This window comes from Mauremys reevesii, linkage group 9 (genome assembly GCF_016161935.1).
Source record: "Mauremys reevesii isolate NIE-2019 linkage group 9, ASM1616193v1, whole genome shotgun sequence".
NCBI lineage: Eukaryota > Metazoa > Chordata > Testudines > Geoemydidae > Mauremys > Mauremys reevesii.
Window position 1 is genome coordinate 76297498 of NC_052631.1, and position 16808 is coordinate 76314305.

The window sequence follows — 16808 nt, forward strand, 5'->3', positions numbered from 1 at the left end:
GTTTAAATATGGAGTGGAATGGATGTAAAAGAGAGCATATTCTGTACTTCATGGTCCACCACAACATGCTTGCCTAAGATGAGATCCCTAAAAGGCAGGTGGTGTCTAAATGCAGATGTTAAGTCTGTCCTGTTACACTATTGTTGCAAAATATAAGGTACTAAATAAATGAGATTTAAAAAAGTTAAAAATACCCCTCCTGTCAAACAAACCTTTTTCAGGGGGTTATTTTGATATCTTGTGTTAAGAATCTCACTCAGTTGGCCTGGGTGGCTAGCCTGCAGGGAATTATTTTTATCAATTAAAAATTGCTGTTTACTATTTATAGTGGCATTAAAATATAGAAATGTTGGGCAATGTCATTCAAAGCAGCTGGGCAGGGAGCTCTGTGAGGCTGAACATGAGAAGGTGCTTCGTGGAGGGGGACCAGGTGCTGGGTGGGATACAGTGTTGGGATCCCCAGGGCAGAAAACTCCATTGCATAGGAAATCTGTGCAGAGGACTAGGTTATCTGTACTGCTCTTTTGGTTCCTCTTCTCCCTGGGCAGCATGGCTCTTCATGTATATTCCTTACACACACATCCATCAGGTTGACCTCTGAAGCCATTATGGTCATATGTTACCTGTATTCAGAATGAGTATATGTACCAAAATATGTACCACACAGACACTCTCAAGTTGTTACCTCCCCCAAATCTGAGCTGTGTGTACATTGATGGGGAATGTCCCTCAGGGTTTAAATATCTATTAATTTTACATCCAGCATTATGTGGTTGAGAGTTATTTTAGAGTCACTTGGTCAAAATCTTTTCTCAATTATACCTCAACAACCCCAGTGGGGTATAAAGGAGGGTCAAAATCTTCCCTCAATTACACCTCTATAACCCCTATCTATGTTTAGCCTCACAATACATGTATACAACAAAGGTAAGCCATTTTCATTGGTTAAATCAGGACTGAAAATACTCCAAGTGATAAGATCTAAGATTCCATAGCAATTCAGAACAATTTCACTGAAATTAGTGAAAGGGGATGTAGTATTATGGGGGGCAATGTAACCTGGGGTTGTTAGGACTGAGAAGGGTGTTGTTTTATATTTGTTTAATCAGACATTGTCCTCTTCTCCTTATGATTTTCTCTTGTTAGGACATGGCATATGCCCCCGTGTTTTCTCTCTTGATGAATGAAGCAGAGCTCAAGGAGTTTAGCTGAGATTGGTTTCCACTTCAAGAAAGATTGCTTCTTGCTGACTGAATTATAATTTTAAAACATGGAAGCTGTTCATCAAGAAGCCAATACTTTAACTCCTTACATCTCTTTTGCCTCATATTTGATGGGTGAAATCTCGGCCAATTGAAGTCATTGGGAGTTTTGCCATGGATTTAAATAGAGTCAGAATTTCACTGTGATGACCCAGCATCAATGTGACACCATCAATAATATTATTAGTAACCCACTCCTGCATATTTTGATAGTCCAAATCCATTTACTATATCATCCAAATTATTTAAATGTGTTCATCGAGGTACCGCTTCTGCATCTGGATCCAGCAGAGTGCCTATCAGAAGCCCCATTGACTTCAGTAATGTTCCCCTAGAGTAGAGATGGAATGCAGGGTCAGGCCCTTGTTAGCAAAGTTTGGTGTTCTAGCATATTGTGGTATTTCATGTTTGATGAAGCAATTGCTTCATGGCAGAAGAGAGTAAAGAAACACAGTCAATTCACACAAACTTTGACTATGACATGTGCATAGTCGGTCATTTTAGGTACACATCATCTATAAAATCATGTCAGATTATTCCAGAGGACTGAGCCATGAGAAACCTTTGATTTTTGGTTTGGCTTGGAAATTCCAGCTTCACGCTGCCTATGTCCAAGGAACATCCTGATGAGGCTTTTCTCTGTGTCCCCTTTGGGAAAGACAAGGCGAGTGAGGTAATATCGTTTATTGGACCAGATTCTGTTGGTGAACCGCAAGCTCCATGGAGCTCTTTCTTCAGTTATTTACAAATTTTGAACATTTCCTCTTGCAGCAATCACCTCCTCTAAGGTACAAGTATCAGCTCATGACACATTAATGTAGCTCGTTGTTAAGATGATACACGTTCAAATCTGTTACTAAATGGCTGGTAGGCCCAAATCTCGCAAAGCACTTAGGTTCATGTGTCACTGTAAGTATATGAATGGTCCCGCCCATCATAGTCAATATGTTCACCTGTTTACAGTGCTAACTGATCCTTAGGAAATTATCAAAAAACGCATAAAGACAACACTTAGCTTTGAAGTCAATACATTTACTCGTGCTTAAATTTACCCACATGCTCAAATACGTTGCTGGACTGGGATCCTAGTGCATGAGCTGAAAGGTTGAACCCATATCTGAACCATGATTGACCAACTGTCTGCCAAATGAAAACAATGTACAGGGAACTTCCTTTCAACCTTCATATTGTGTCACATTAGATGCATTTCTGACTTTATATTAGTGGGTGGGAGGTTGTTTTCTTTTTGCCCATTTTGTAATTTTCTAAGGATTTATTTTGTATTGTAACTAGGAAAACACATTAGTTAAAGCCAGATAGCATCTTCTGACCAGCTTTGCCAGTAAATCACTGAGCTATGTAATTGAGTTTGTGTAAAATTATGCATTGTAACCTTGGGAATAAATAAAATAGGGAGAAAAAAGTAAATCTTTTAACTCATACCATTTTTTCAGCACACAATTTCTTTTGATTCTTCTTTTGCCCTCCAACTTCATCATGTTTGTCCTTCATTCAGAGTTCAAATGAAAAACAAACTACAGTATAAAAGTGGTGAAATTTAACTGAAACGTGTAATGATGTCTGATTTGGCTTGTAGGTGGAGTGGAAGACAATGCCTGCATTTATGGTTAACTATAAGTGATACACTAGGAAGATGATGGTATTCAGACAGACACAAACAATTTGATTCAGACAGATTGGATACAAGATTTCAAGCAGCATAAGGCGAACAGGTGAGAACCCTTGAGTGTGAAGCTGAAATAATAAGTATTCTGGTGGACAGGGAAAATATTTCTGCTATAATACAATACACCCTCTATTATATATTAAAACTCTTAATTTAAATCTTCCCAAAGACTTATAAATTAAATGGAAATACAAACATCCTAATCAAATGGAGATGCATATTTGCAGATAGTCACTAAATCAGCGACACGTCTTCACAATTTTAGCAGTGTTAAATAGCAGGTCTGCTTTGATTTAATTTAATTCAACGATTCTTTCTATCTTCACAGGTATGTTTGCAAAGAAAATCTGCTGACCCTGACTTGTAACTTCCAGTTTTCCTGTTCACTTAGGTTTTTATTGTTGTTGATTTCCATGCTATTTACAGCCAAATGATGGGGTCAAAGCTTCCTAACAGCATGGTCAACAGATGTAGCACAGAGATGACAACTGGAGGTTTCCGTGCTCTTTTGTTACCTGAGCACTGACTGATGGTTGAGATGCTGGAAGTCTGAATGTCAAAGGGCACCAGAAGGCTCTTACAGCCTTTGGAGCCCAAATCTACTTGGGAGAGAAAAGGCCAAAAAAAAAAATGCTTTTTTCTTACCTTTATGTAGAAGTTAAACGAACTGTTTGCTGGAGATTCATACGCTAGGAAAGAGGCCTCTTATGTGCTCTGAGGAATTTAGTGGAGTTTTCTCATCAACTTTTGGATGGAAAGCAAGCTTTGAAAGCTGTCAAAGTGTATATATTTAATGTCTGGAGATTTGGTGGTTTTATCTATAAAGTTAAACTAGGTATTGATAGAAAAGAAAATTTCTGAGTTCAGAACAAATCCAGCCCCTCTGTGTGCTTACAGAAAGTTTTCTCCATTGACTTTGTTTAAACTTTCTTTGGGTGTGAGAGCTTAGAGACTATTTTTTCCCCTTTATGTCAGAAAAATGATTGCTAATACACCAAGTGTTGTCCTCCCTTTTCTTCACTCCTAGCTGTAATTAAAACAATTATTGAAAATGTTTCAAATCTATGTAGTCCTTGGTTAACTTTTAAAATTTGTATTTGAAGAAGAGCAGTAAAATTAATTTGTACCTTGCTCAGAAAAGGGCTAATGACTTGAGAATGGAGGTTACTGCGCTGCCAACAAAAAGAATGTGATTAATATCACACTTGAATTTATATACAGTTATTCAGTTAACTATTTCATATTGGAAATTAATTTCCATATCTCAGAGGTGTCTACAGACTCATGAATACTGTGTTCCCAGTATGCAGTCAGATAAGTCTTCCACTTAATATACATGGTACTCAGAGAAAAAAAAAACTTTAGAAGGAGGTAAAGTGAAGCCTGCCAGGATAACTGGGTGATACAAATAGTAAGTCTATATTCTACAGATTATCCATTATGTAAATTTAAAAAGTGTTAGGGATCGTTATTTTGAAGAAATAAGAAAAAGAAATAAGAAAAAAATTACAGTTTTGTCTTTCTAGAAAGAAAAGTTACTTTGGAAACTCAGAGCAATAGAAACTTACAAAAAAGCACGTTTTTATTTTGAAACACTTCTTTCCATATCTTTGTTTCTTTAATACTTCAGTAACTGACTTTAGAAATATTATAATTCAGGCAGTCTTGGAACAAGACTTCATTCTTACAACAAGCTTCTTGGTAATTCGTTCTTTTTCGTCCTTTAACAATAGCCCTTAAACATCATTACAAATCAATATACTATGTCAGTTTGAAGTGAATAATTCAAATTGGATAGCATAGATGAAAAGTATAAATTATGAACTGTGTATATAACAGATAAGTACATGGGCTCTAAATATATAATATATATTATACCTAGTGGTTAACTGGAGAAATATTTCTGAAAACACACCTGTTCCATTAAAGACTTGTGAGAAGTACAAATTCATTGATAAAACGTGTGTGTTGACAAGAAAGCACAGAGTATACTGCAGAAATAGCCAAAGTACTATTTACAGGTGCAACAGTTGTAATGGTTCTTTCCCTAATAGCTGAGTTCATGCCTGCAGATTATGCAGACAAGTGTACATGTGCTTTATTTATATATTGTTTTTACCACCTCCTAATCTCATGGCTCCTCCCCTTCATTATTTTGGTTTGGTCTGGAATTGTGGATCTCTCTGAGATGAAAATGAGAAGTGATAACTGGCAGTGCATAAAATACTGGTTAGTGAATTTTCAAAACAAGCTTAATTGATGAGGGCTTGTGAAATGACCTGTTTTTCTAAAGCATGTGTACAAACCTGCATGTACATGTTTGCATGCTCCAATTGCGTAGATGTAAATGTTACTTGAGAGCACATGCATATATCTACACACACCTGATGCATGCACGTACCTATATGCATGTACAGAGGAACACTTTTACATACGTGTCTTTGAAAATCTGGACTAATATTTATTAGCTAACAAACAACTGAACAAAAATATCAGTAATAATAGCTCCAAAGAGTGATATTTCCCCCCACCATAAGTTTTAAAAAATGACCTAACACTATTTGTATAAATATTTTCCAATGATTAAAGGCAGTGTAATCTCCTCCTCTTTCTATGCTTTTCTGTGGACATTTTTGACTATAATATGGACAAAAATAATATACAAATATTAATCTGCATCTTTGTTTCAGCACAACCTCAATTTGACATTGCATTTTTGCCAGGTGGAACAAAGAGCAATAAATTAGTTTTGAATGTTTATGATCTTGTATTATAAAGACTCTGCAACAGACGGTGTTCAAAATCAATTGTCAAAGTGATGGGGGATTAATAACTCTGGGTAAGGGCACATTTCAAGATCAGCTGGGCATTTTTCAAGATCAACTGCCGTATTTCATTATTGCAACTTATATTTTAAATATGTTTCAGATGCTTTTTTAGAAACAAATTAGATTTTAGTAGAGCTGAGCGAATAACTCTTAATGAATAACCGAGTTGATGAATTTTGTCATCTGTTTATGGAATGTTTTTGAAATTATTTGGTAATTGTTTTAATGAGTTTCAGTGACTGTGGCCTCCTATTCAAAATCAGAAATTCAAGCTATCTTGCTTAGTTGTGACTTATTACAGGTCACATGGTATTGTTTCTGTTCCCTGACAAGTTGAGGGCAAATCCTATAATCAGATTTCTGGGGTGAATGTTTAAGGAGGGCAAATTTAAAAATCCCTTTTGACAAATATACAAGTTTATAATTGGTTTTAACAAACAGAACAGGTAGTAAAAATCCAATGGTATGAAAGTAGTTGGAAAGTAAACACACAGAGACATAAATATGACCAAAGCAAAGTCATTTTAAAATCCAAATGAATATTTACAGACATTTTTGTAGTATTTGCCCAGCTCTAGTTTTCCTCTTATTTGCTCAAATATTTCTTTTGAGAAAAGACCACCAAGTTTAGACAATAAATGTAAGGGAAGTGTAAAAGAGGGCTGTGGGTGCTAGGTTCCAAACACTGATAACCACTGAATAATTTTAGCTCTCCAAATAGGGGTGGTTTGGATCTCAATTGTATTTGATGATAATGACATAAATTCAGTGATAGTTGTCTTGTTCTGGTAAGACCCTACTTTTCTTATAATAATAATTGGAGATATACCAATCTCCTAGAACTGGAAGGGACCTTGAAAGATCATTGAGTCCAGCCCCCTGCCTTCACTAGCAGGACCAATTTTTGCCCCAGATCCCTAAGTGGCCCCCTCAAGGATTGAATTCACAACCCTGGGTTTAGCAGGCCAATGCTCAAACCACTGAGCTATCCCTCCCTGAAAAAAAGGATTGAACTCACAACCCTGGGTTTAGCAGGCCAATGTGCAAACCACTGCACTATCCCTCCCTGCCCTATCCCTTAGCCAATGACTTTGAGTCATCAATGGGAGATCCATTTGTAGACTGTGGGGCTATGAAGGATGTGTGGGCTATGTCTCTTTTTATATATGTATATTATTTTGCCTTGCCTCTAAATACAGGGAAAACACACAACATATTTTTCAACAAAATGCACATGCATAATCTCAAGAGCCATGCATCCCATTTAACTGTCATTTCCTTTGATTAACCTTCACCTGACCTCACTCCCTAAGGCAATTTCATTTCCTTTTGCCCCTACATTGAAATACTGAACTCTATCAGGTAAGTACATCTGTCATTGAAGAGCTGGCTATTTTATTAGAGCTCACCATAAATGTTTGTTATAGAAAACAGTTTGCAGAATCTTTCACTATTGAGGATAGCTTAGTCCAATGCAAACAGACCTGTGGTGATCAGTTCTGTCCCTCCTTCAGAAATGCGTGCACTCGTGACAAAGAAACTACATAAATATAGTTTATGCATTTAAGCCCCACATTATAGAGGTGTGTGGATATGTGTTTTTATTCATAAAAAGCAACAAAGAGTCCTGTGGCACCTTATAGACAAACAGATGTATTGGAGCATAAGCTTTCGTGGGTGAATATCCACTTCGTCAGACGCATGTAATGGAAATTTCCAGAGGCAGGTATAAATATGCTGGCCAGAATTAGTCTGGAGATAATGAGGTTAGTTCAGTCAGGGAGGATGAGGCCCTCTTCTAGCAGTTGAGGTGTGAACACCAAGGAAGGAGAAACTGCTTTTGTAGTTGGCTAGCCATTCACAGTCTTTCCATTACATGCGTCTGATGAAGTGGATATTCACCCACGAAAGCTTACGCTCCAATATATCTGTTAGTCTATAAGGTGCCACAGGACTCTTTGTTGCTTTTTACAGATCCAGACTAACACGGCTACCCCTCTGATACTTTTTATTTAGAGAGTTTCAGGCTAGAAGGGGCCATTATTAGAATTAGTTGGGAATTTTCCAAATCAACTTTTTTTAGTTGAAAATGCTGATTCATTGAGATGGAAACTGTTCACAGGAAAGGGGCAGTTTTGATGAAACTACTGATTTAAAAAAATTTTTTTTTATTTATAATTATATATATATATATATTTTTTTAACCTTGAAGCATCCTGTTTCAACATTTTTTAAATGAAAAGTTTGCATTTTGTTTGAAATGACATTTCATTTCAAAATTTTAGATATAAGGTAATTTTTTAGAGAAAAGATTGAAATAGAAATGAAATATTTCAAAATTATCAGTATGCAATGTTTCAATGAACTTGAGCCACATTTTATTTGATTTTATTATCAATTCATGACAAATTTTGAGACTTTGACTTTTTGTCCCAGGGACAGGGAAAAAAATTTCGAAAGGGAAAACTGTCTCCTCTCTACCTCTAACCATTATGTCATCTAGTATGACCTTCTGCATACCCAGGGCACAGACACTTGCTCAATAGTTCTTGCATCAAGCCCATTACTTCTGTTCAAGCCATAACATATCTTTTAGGAAAATATCCAATCTTGACTTTAAGACTGCAAGTGATGGTGGATTCTCTATGTCCCTATGTAAGTTGTTCCAATGGTTAATTACTCTCACTGTTAAAAATATGCACCTTAATTCTAGTTTGAATTTGTCTAGCTTCAACTTCATTGGATCTCATTATGCCTTTTCATACTAGATTAAAGAGATGTAAACTACCAGAAATTTGTTCCCTGTATAAATACTTGTACACCATGGTCAAGTCACCCCTTAATCTTGTTTTTAATACACAAACTAGAACAAGCTTCTTTAGTCTCTCATTATCAGGCCTGTTTCCCAGTTCTTGAATCAGTCTCATACCTCTTTTGTGGACCGTTTCCAGTTTTTCAATTTTTTAATACCATTTGCAGCTGGATGGGCAGCTTCAAACATTTGCCAATATCAACTACGCAAAAATCTCAGGATTCCTCCCAAAATGATGAGACTAGCTTAAAATAATTTATTATTAATTTGTGTTGTGGTATCACCTACAAACTCCAGTCAGGGACTAGGGTCCCATTGTGCTAGGTGCTGTACAGGCACAGAACAAAGAGATGGTTTCTGACTCAGAGTTTACAATCTAATTGCTGTCTGGTTTTTGAGCTTTTGGGTCATGTTTACTAGCTATTCTCCACAGCCATGAGGGATAACAACTTACATATTTTATAAAATGGAAGCTGAGATTTGCACAGATCTAGAGTCTTAAAAAAAAAAACAACCCACCAATATCACAACACTTATGATAAAACTGTGAGAGTTGGCAATTTAGAGACCCACCGTTGATTTAAATTGGTGTAGCTCGAATGACTTCAGGACAGTTTTTTTTTCTTTTGCTTAAAAAATATCCAGTAAAAAAACGTCATGCAATAATATCTGTTGATCTTACTGTAGGTCTCATAAAATTTAAAGTTTGGGCCAAACTTTATCAGATATTGTGACTTTAAAGGTTTTGCAAACAGTTCTCTAGAGCAAATATTTCCATGAAAAACTCCGTAAAAACAGTCTGTTCTTAATGAATGCTCTTTAATGACAGAGATGTACTTACCTGGCAGACTGAAGAATTAAATGTAAGAACAAAAAGAAACTGAAATTGCCTTAGGGATTGAGGTCAGGTGAAGGTTAATCAAAGGAAATGACAGTAAAATGGCATTCATGGCTCTGGGTACATTTTTAATCATTTCTCTCTCTCTCTCTCTCATTCAGACCCACACACAGAGTTTATAACTTTTGCCCAATGTATACAGGTAAAAAAGGATTATATTTTTGCATTTGTTTTTTAAACAAATACAACTTGTTGGATTTCTGCTGCTGTTTACCTTCTTAAAACTTGTATAGAGATGCTTTAAAATGTGTATGGGGAGCTGAGGAAAAATAAGGAAGAATATTAAGAAAAGATGATTTTAACAAGAATATACCACTGTATACTCTGCCTCTGATACATTGCGTTATGAAGGATTTCCAGAAATGGGAGAATGAACACCTTGATTAAGCTAAATAAAACACTTGTGCCAGACTAGGCTTTGGAGATAAGGTAGAGAAATGGACCTGTTGGCATAAGCATGTTTTTACTCCCTTCCAGTTCTGGGATAATCTATGAATAATGACTCTGTTTTAAAATATAGAGTAAATGAATATTTTAAAGTGATTTCTACTCCCTGCCTCCAAAACAAAAAATTCCCACACAACTGATTAAATTGTGAAGGGAGCTTTTGTCCCATTAAATTGAGTGTCAACCATCTTGTGATTGATTGATTGATTTTTGTGTGAAACTTGTTTTCAAACTTTTGAATTGTCATTTTATGCTAGTCACCTTGGATAACTTACACGCAGTATGACACAAATGAGGGCAACTTTATGTAAGTTATCATTGCCTAAGGCATCTCTTTAAAAAATGAGAGCAATGCATTTTTCTTCAAGTATGTTTATATAATTGTTTTTTCCCCTATAATGCAAGGAATTTTTAAGGATATAGTAAAAAAAAATAAATCGTCAGATATGGTAGTTTGACTGTAGCAAGAATGTTTTTCCCCACTATTTGGATCTTATGCTGCCAAGCACTGAACACCATCAGCTCTTGCTAAAATTGTTGGGAGTTGAGTCTGCTTGCAGAGCACCTTGCAGAATTAGGCCTTCTAAGAGTGATGGGTAATATAAAGCTAACATATTACTCTAAAACATTGTTATATCATCACCCGATTGAGTTCTACAATAAGTGATGTGTTAGCTGTATCCACATCTGAGAAAAAGTCTGGAAATAGTTTTCCTTGTATTGCCATGCTGTATATCTACATGATCACTACTTGTAACGTGGCATTTTCCTGCTAGTTCCCACATGCTGAATGTGTTCACATGCATGCCATATGTGATGTTTGACACTGAGCTGTAGAGGGTAGGAAAACAATGATGTACATGTCTGTGAGCAAAGCTGTGAAAAGATGATAGGTGATGATAGTAAATGTTAGAGTTAGTCAAAACTGAGCCATTTATCTGAACCCCATAAATGGTACCTGGTTCCAATCCACCCCTGATTTTGCAAAATCAAAACCAACCTCACTTTCCTCAATCTCTCCTGTTCAAGGGAAAAGAAATCACTGACCAAGCCATGGAGGCCGAAATCAGTACTAATTCTATTAATTGAAAGATTGTTTATTCAGTACTAAGGTCTGATCCTGTGAAGATTTAAATAGGTGAGTAACTCAGGTTCTTAGGTATTTTCAGGATGGGGCTCTTTGTTATATCTTATATTGAAATAATATTTATATTATTATTCTCATACAATGGGAGTTTCAGAGGTCATCACTAATGGAAGCAGAGTCAGGCTAGTGCTGAGTAGTTATGAAAATCCCACACATAACATTTCTTTTCATAACGTTTTGTAAAACTTTTTAGGAGTTTTGTTTTGCTTCTATAAAATGTTACATCAGTAGTTACCGATGAACCTTTGATAAAACAGGAATAATCATAGTCAAATACACTTGGTAAAATTTTAAATGAAGCCCTCCAAACATCTCAGGTGAAGACTATCAGCATTAAACAATGACAACTAGGAAACAATCCAGAGTCTGATAGTGTATAATGTTTCATTGGAAAGACCAATACTGCCACAAAACATTTCTTCTGGAAAGTTGCACATAATGAAATTGTATTGCTATTAAACAAAACTACCCAAGAAGAAATATTGCTATAAATATCCAAGCTACAGTCCTTCCAGACACTGGCCTATTTAAACAGAAAGCTTGCAATCAGCTAAAGCATTCTCTTCTAAATCATTCAAGATGGTATCAAGTGCATCCTTACCACTTTGCTTTCGATGTTTGTTTTAAAAAGCTACAGCATTTTCATAGTCTCTTATTTCTCCTTCAACCGTAACACAGCATTTGGCTGGAAAAAGTGCTGAAGCCTGGATGCTTAATGAAAGAAACTCTGACTGAAGATTCTGTAGTTTTCTAATGAAACCTTGTGAATGTTTTTTGTATGAATATACGTAATTACCACGTAGGATGTCCTGAGAGGCCATACTGGCTAACCCAATGCAAATAAAATGATGGGAGATTGGAAGGGACTGGAGTCCTCATCCTCCAGCCTGATTCATGCAGTGGGAAACTGGCCCTGTGCAGAGTCCCACTCAATGCCATGGGACCCTTACATCTGACTGGAGGATCATTGAAGCCAGCTGAGCTCTGCACAAACACAGGGGTTTCCCTTCATGGTTCAGATTGCAGGTTTGAGGCCTTTTGTTAGGACACAAACTTTTTCATGTGAACTAAAACTGATTCATACTTTTTTTTCTTTGCCCATGTTGCAGAACTGTTGTGGGGTGTGTGCGTGGGAAGGGGAGGGGGAAATATCACCATTTGCAGCTTCCCCTATCGGCAAAAAACAGGTTTTTGTCTTTTGCAAAAACTGTCCTTGTGCATTGTAATGGATGGGAGAAGCTGAAGATCAAAGGTTAAATTATATTTGCTGTCTCACATTTGTGCTGGCTGAGTTTTACATACTCTATGGGGTTAACAGCATTCTCATCCTGATGGAGGGAGTTTGGGGACAAGAGAGCTCATTTGAGTATCCAAGTAATATGATAAAAAAAAATGGACTGGCATGAAGCTCAGGATATATTTTCCATTCATTTTCTATTTTGTTTTTGATTTGAAAGGAAATGTTATAAGAAAGTGTTCTCAGCTTTATTAATTATTTTGGTGGGAAATTGGGAAGACTGGAGTTTTTGGGGAATATAAATGCGAGCCTGGTAGTGATATTATCAGCAATACCACAAATGGAGATGAAACTAGAGAGAGAAGGCATAGAAAGGAAGAGAGAGAAACACCTTCTACCACCATCACCACCAAAACAGCAACAACAGCAGTTTTATTTAATTTCTGTGGTGGGACACATGCTGAAATAGCAGCTGCACCCACAAAGGTCAACAATATTGATACTTTCTGCCTCCTCTCAGTGAGTGCATCAATGAACAACTTCAACGCAGATCTTTGTGAATTATCCTCAGCCCAGTCTGTGCCACTACAGTCTCCTAAGACTAAAAGAGGAAGATGCCACAACTGACTGGTGGTCAAAATAAAGATGTTGGCATTCTAGTGAACCTCCCCAATGTCCAGTTATCTAAAAGTGTCTGAGGTGGATTGGCTCTTATGCGGGAATTATTAACTTGACTTTCTTGTTAAGCTAGTTGTGTTACAAATTGGTTTGATCAATGCCAGTGATAATAGAATAAAAGTCATCCAGCAGCTACCGTAGTTTGTTAGCTCAAATGAATTCATATGCTTGGCTGTTTGGTAATCTGTTGAAATAAATCAGTGGTCTCCGTTTGTTCCCCAGCATTTGTTGGGATCCAGTGAATGTTCTGGGTTGAATGGAGGTTTCTTTAGACATCTTGGATATTCCCTAGACCTACAAATAATGAGAAGGAAGAGACCACCCCTAGAGTTTTGAGCCTCTTCTCAAATGGAGCTGATGTGGTCACTCTGAGGTCATTTCTGATTGTATATGAAATTAATTTATAGTGCAATGCATCCCTAACTGGGGACTAATTTCTTTTATGAGTTTTTGAACTGGAAAATGAGCTTACTGTCTCAAGCTTGCTGCCTCAAATTCCCCTTTGCAGAACTGATCATGCAGAAGGATGGGTAATATCTGGAATATAGATCTAAAAAATGAACATTAACAATAGTGCCATTTCTTTATGGTGTCAATTTAGAAATACGAGTAAAGCAGGAGTAGGCTGGCAATAGACGCCTTCACGTTCCATGCTGTTGTCCTTATTGACGTCATCAGAAGGTCAGGAGTCTAATATTGGCCTGGATAGCCCTGGGCAACTTTGGACCATTCAGTGTGTCCACCTGCGGGCCCTGGTTTAGAAAATGTGTCAGCATGTTTCCTTGCTTCTGCTCAAAGTACTAATTCTGTGAGTTAAGGGCCTTTCCAATGAAAAAGGTAGAATCCATTCCTGCCACTCAATGTCTGAGTTTACTGGTGCCAGCTGTACTGTTGGAAAGACAACTGTTGGGAAGAGGGGCAAGCAACAGGACAATCTGGAATAATGGGCAACTTCATGATATATTTTACATAAGACTTCTGCCTTTTGCATCTTCAAGGACTTTTATTGCTCATAAACATTAATTTTATTTGATATCTGAAGGTGGGGGTCTCCTTTAAACAGTGGTATTGAAATACATTTACAATAACTTAATATTTTTTCTATTAGAGTTTCATAAAATAATACTGTTAATTTTTTCCGTTCTGTCTTTCATGAGCCAATAGTTTCACCGTTGTGCACTCCTTCCTTCCTACTACTTCCATTTTCTCTTCCTCAAATACAATGCCACTTCATTTCTTCAAGTGAAGACTATGTGTTTGTATATGGGGGAATACTTCTCAGATGTCTAGATTGTGTTCTATTTTTGCTTTTTAAATTGTCTTGGATATTAGCACCATGAACCTGCTTGTATACAGCACACCTACCCAGCAACTTGACAGGGAGTTCTCATTTTCATTGTAACTATCTTGGATTTGGTCTTCTATAAGTAGCATCTTATCTACTGGAGTAGCCTTCATCAGAAATGCTTCCTTTGGTTGTTCCCTAGTCGTGGATTTCAGTTCTCTATTATGTATAATAACTTCAGGAATCTAGTGGCAAAATAATTGAATATTTGACCTACTAAGATATTCTTGCTTTATTAGGCTAGTAGATGGAGCAAGAGTTTCTAACAGGATTATGGGACCATAATACTGTACTGTATATCAATAGGAGTTGTACAGAATGCAGATAGTATATGGCCCAAACTGTTTATCTTAGCTCAGCTGGTTTTCACTGCGTTTCACCACATTATAAGCATGTGATCAGCAGCTCCAGTAGGCCTTTTCGAATAGGGAGAGAATGCTTGCATGAACTGTTAGATCATTTGATCGTTCTAATTGGAATTTATTATCTATCCAGAAAGTGTTTGATAATGAGTACAAATAAGCTAGTACTAGGGCAACTGAAAATTGGCAGTGCACTAAAAGCTGACTAAAGTGTTTTGGGAGACTATCTTCACCTCCTGTGAGTTGAGTCAGAGTTCCTTATTCACATGTAGCCACACCACTCCTAGTAAAACAAACTTTAAAAGAATTTCTGCTCCTGGGGAAGGACTGAGCCATTTTGATTTTGAGAGAGAGAAAAAGAGAGAGACATTGATTTTTACAGCACTGCCCATTGAGATATTTAGAGGATTCTCATTTTTACTGTATTTGTGAGAAATGAAACCTGCTGCCCAACTTGAACCAAAACGATAACTTGTCTTTTTTTATTTCTAAACTAATTTAGGTATTTTAAATGAAAAATAAGCTACATTGGTGTTTTCAGTGTGCAGGAGGGAGGAAAGGACTACACAATGGGCTTTGCAGATACTTAAATCTGCCTCTGAGAGACCTCACTATTGCTCCTGATAAAACTCTTACTTCTAGTAAAGGCATAGGACAGATTAAATTCTCAGTCTGAATTCTCCCTATTCCTTTGGTATACAGCTAGAATAAGGACAGATCACTTGAATTACTTTAGCCTCTGGAAAACAAGGAAAAGGCTATATATATCGCACATTTTTGGGCTCTTCTTCACAGAGGAAAAGCAAAAAAATGATCAACTCTCTATTTAGAGAATGCAGATGAAAGTTTAGTTAGGCGTCTTCATTTTCTGGTGCAGCTATCTTTTAGAAAATAGAGCTGAAAGGAATCTGTTCCCACAAAATCTGATTTTGCCTCAACTTAGGTTTAAAGTAGAAAATATTTGACAATTAATACTTGTGTGTACCCTTTGAAATAACTGACCTTTTGGGAGTTGATGGAACTATGAGATTAGTCTTTGTATTCTACTCTGGGTCTTTAACTCTCTGCCTTGTGGATGTAAGTTCAGTGGATACAGATCTGAAACTTGATTTCCTCAGTATAGCTGCATTAGCATTCAGCTGTGGGTATGTAAGATAATAGTATTAAAAGCAACCTTCCATCCTGTTGTCATGGATGCAGCACAGCCCAATACTGGTAGCAGTACACCACTAGTCTTTATACAATCTCATTTTTATCTACCAATTTTAATTTAATTACACCAGAAATTCTTAACTGTATATAAAATGTGATTTTATTTTCTGTTTTAGACATTACAATGTAAGAATTGAGCAGCAAATGTTCTTTGTCCAATGCTCATCTTTTTCTGTATTCCAAATAACTGTCAGTATTAGTTATGAGACTGCGTGAAATAAGTAGCCATGAAAGATGCCTTCTTTTATGACAGAATGAGTGGTTTCATGAATTTTAAAGGAGCACATTTGTATTTTCTCTTCTTGAACTACATGAGGCTACTCACAAATAACTGACAGAAGATAATTGTTTGAGGAATTATAATGCCTTTCAAGATTTTGTAGGATATTACTATTTTCATAATCTTTCACTTATCAGGTGATATACCTGACTTATTTATGTATGTAATTTGGAAATTAAAGTACTCCCATTCTGTCAGCATAGGTACATGTTTTCTCAGGATAGCTCAAACTCCCGCTCACAAAAATAATGAATATACTAATTTTTTTGTCAGTTACTAAAGAAATGCAACATAACTGGAGAACAGTCAGGTATTATTCCAGACCACATGAGACAATATGGAACTGTTCATACTGCTATGTCAGTGTTTTAGGATTTCTGAAGAGCTGATTTCAATATGCAATGCCAGTAACCATGTCACTAGGCAGTGTATATAGTGTAGTTTGTCAAGATTTAAATTAATGCATTGCTAACACTAACTTCAGTGGGATTTTGTGTGAGTGAGTAAAGACTTCAGGCCTTTATTTGTCTAAGAAAATCTTTTTAGTTGTGATTACAGGGACAGATCCTCAGCTGGTGAGAATTGATGTTGCTCCATTCAGTCAATATTCAGA

General features: G+C 36.6%; 1 long non-coding RNA gene across 2 annotated transcripts in view; it reads left to right on the forward strand.

Moving 5' to 3' along the window:
- LOC120371284 overlaps positions 1 to 16808 on the forward strand; it is a 157211-nt gene that overhangs the window by 30858 nt on the left and 109545 nt on the right. For both annotated transcript variants that reach the window (XR_005584252.1, XR_005584251.1), the window contains exon 2: positions 2860 to 2995. This is a non-coding gene — a long non-coding RNA (uncharacterized LOC120371284). The remainder of the gene's footprint in view (positions 1 to 2859; positions 2996 to 16808) is intronic.